At 34.8% G+C, this 3,318-nt stretch overlaps 1 long non-coding RNA gene across 1 annotated transcript; it reads right to left on the bottom strand.

Moving 5' to 3' along the window:
* Nucleotides 1-318: 318 nt before the first annotated feature.
* On the bottom strand, nucleotides 319-2,815 carry LOC147530996 (uncharacterized). The gene is made up of 3 exons (XR_015227412.1): nucleotides 2,743-2,815; nucleotides 1,114-1,246; nucleotides 319-458 (listed from the first exon to the last, which is right to left on the bottom strand). It is a non-coding gene; the product is annotated as an uncharacterized LOC147530996 (long non-coding RNA).
* Nucleotides 2,816-3,318: the final 503 nt, after the last annotated feature.

Below are 3,318 nucleotides of genomic sequence, written 5' to 3' on the forward strand. Positions count from 1 at the left end.
GCAAGAATTTCCTCTCTTTCGCATTTGGGACAATTATTATTTGTCCCTAAGAATTTGGCGGGAATTTCTATTGTTTATTTTTAGGGAAAATTAATAGGCACCGCTGTAAGATCGACAATGATTTTCTTTTGCTTGAATCTATAATAGTTAATAACCACCTCTACAGATGTGGCCGATTCAGTAATTAGTTCCACAAAAGAGAATTTTCCTTAAAATGATTTAAAACACAAAAATTTACATAAACATTTTTAGAGAAGTTTCCCAACGAAATTCACAATACTAGACGGAAAAGGTTCAACCCGAATAAGAGAATAGACTAATGACTCTTCCACAAGCAGATAAAATTCTATTAACATAAGCTACTCTAACTTCATCCGCCCATCTTTTTTTCATGTTGTAGGGGATAACATGAAAACACCATTAGCATATATCATCTCAGCAGAGCTCCATCTTATCTCCTGCGTCATAAACACAAAAAATAGAAGACAATGAAAGCTATTAGTTTATTACCTTTTTGGAAATTCAGGGCGCGACAAATATACAAACATGTCAAAACTTTTGTAAAATTGTTCAAAGAGCAAAATATTACACAGAAAATCCTCTTAAAAGCTATAGCTTCATAATTAGTTCGTGTTGCATTTAGAAGATAGTTCTTTTACAAAACAATGGTGTCTTATTAAACTATCACTAATTCGTAGTTGATTAACAGGAAGCTGGCCTATAGTTCTTATTATATCAACTACTTAGACAGGGATAGCAAGTAATTTAGCTGATGGATCATGTGTTTGTTTAGTTCTGGACCCTTTAAATCACTCATTTAGAAACAGGGATAGCAAGCAGCTGCAACTACAACCCCTTGGGCTGCTGCGACGCAGTAACAGCTGCACTGCAGCCTCATGACCTGCTGCAACGCAGCAACAACTACTTTTAGACTCTCAAAGTGTCCATTACCTGCAAGTTAAAGTAAAGATCAAGTAACTCAGAGCATGAGACGTTGAAACAACCAAACTATTTGGTGAGAGAAGGGACAGGAACATGTCTTTTGCTGGAAATGGCGGATAGGAAGTGTCAAGCATAATCAATCCCTAACTGCAATTTCCTTTAAAATCTTACCTTGCTCGTAGTTGATGCATTGTTTCCCCACAAACAATATCGAAGCTTGCCGCCCATGCAGTTACTAGATCGTAATCAAGTGTGTCAGGCTTTGCTCGTGTTTCTTTAGTTTCAAAGACAAGTTCAGAAATTCCTGTAGCAACATCAAGATCATTAAAACCAGCTGTTGCACTTAGATTATGCCGTGTACAATAAATGTTAATAAGTTCTGCACAGTTACATGAATAAAAACTATTAGTAACAAATTCATGTTACAAGAGTAAGCATGGAATATTAGTAACAGATGAAGCTAAATTTGGGAAAATCATGAATGAATTAAAGTAGGGTGGTGTTAAGTGCACTGAAAAGATAAGTCATGGAAAAAAATCTATATTGTTTGGTGAACTTCATTAAGGAAAAAGATAAGTGTATATGTCTGTTGTAAAGTAGGTTTGCAGTTCTACATACTCAAACTAGTTTCTTCCTCTCCAAAAATTTGGAGATTGGCATCACTCTCTCTTCATCTCTCTCGTGCACGTAACTAATGATCTAAAGTTTAAAACATAAGCAGTAGCAACTAATATTGGCATGCCACTTCGGTAATCACGTGATGGCTACATTTCTTGTTATCAACATTGTTGAACCATTCAACTTATGAATGCTCATTCCAGGATATGTAATTTAAGCCATATCTAATTAGCATATCAGAACATATATTTTACAGATGTATCCTTTTACAAAGCTAGATTAACTTCAAATCTATCTTATGTCTATTTCCAAAATCATACAAATTCGGGGTTACACTAAAGTCAGATTATTTATTTTGTCCGTATCACAAGGGTTTTAAACTACTCATATTTCTTCAACGAGTTACTAGGGAATCTTCTTCCTTAAGAAATAGAGATATCGAACTGTTTTCCAAAATCTTAATACTTTCTCCTAGTTCCATATAAGCAGTTCAAGATAACATATATTAAAATACCATAAATGGGCAGCAAATTTGATTAAATAATCTAGTCAAACTAATAGTAGGAGTGTAGGACATATATATGATGCACAAAGACTCGGGGGACCTGCAAGCTTTCCGTCCATAGGCACTGTTTCGCTCTCAAATGGAATCGTTTAAAGGAGAAAGCATGTGCAAGTGAAACAACAACTAGGAAGTATTTTCAATACACAAAGAAAGTTGTTTGTGTGGTTTTCCGAAGTTGGAGCAGGAGTCCAGTGACAATCATTGTAACCTTTGGCAAGAGAAGACTCAATAAAGATAAACCAATTTCATTGGTCAAATGGTCACTAAGAACAAATTGGGCCTGAAAGACATACTGCATATATGAAGATAATATCTCAAAATCGAAATTTTAAATGGGATTAACTCTAACCATGGCTTCTCTGCTTCTTATGACCCTTCATCATCTCATTATAACTTGCAGTATAAATTTGGGGTGAAGAACACATAGTAATAAAACTACACACTTTGATTTTCTTTAATAACCAAGGAAAACCCTAAATAAATTTCTATTTTATCCTAGAAATTTATGATTAGGAACCCTAATTAGTTTTAATGGATTGTTACTCGTGAATCATCGTGATAACTATGGTTAGGAACAGAAAAAACAATATGAAGAAGAAATTTAATCATACTGATACCTATAGAAGCAGCCGATTTCCCTGATTTTTTCAAGTCGATTTGTCCTTGCCAATTTCTTCTAGTCGACTTCACTGGAATCATTCGATCAATAATGTAAAAAATAGTGTGCAGCAGTAATAGTAGTATTAGAAGGAGAAGATTAGAAGAAGAAAAATAAAAACTAACCTGTTGGATGATGATTAACCTGTTGGATGATGATGATTAACCCTAGATTATTGAAGAAATAGTGGTCTTTCTTCAATAATCTGAAAAATAGTTTTAAGAAGAAGATGAAGTAGAAGATGAGAAGAGGAAGAATAAAAATCGAACCTGAATGAAGATTAGGAGATCGACACCATGGAGAAGAACTCCGCTGAAAGAGGGAAAACGATGAGGAGAGGGAAACGTGGAGAGAGAAAAAGGGTTTTCAGAAATCTGATTATACTAGGGATACATTTGGGCCAAATTTGGGTCAAAATCGCGGGAAGCATTTGCGCCTAAATTGAGCGCCTTTTCTTTTTTGGTTTCCCAACTACTCAAAAAAATCTCTCCCTCCCTAAAATGCATTTATTTGTCCCTATTCTGGTTTTATTAGG

This window comes from Eschscholzia californica, unplaced genomic scaffold (genome assembly GCF_041429995.1).
Source record: "Eschscholzia californica isolate CP2 unplaced genomic scaffold, dmEscCali1.0.p SCAF_6, whole genome shotgun sequence".
NCBI lineage: Eukaryota > Viridiplantae > Streptophyta > Magnoliopsida > Ranunculales > Papaveraceae > Eschscholzia > Eschscholzia californica.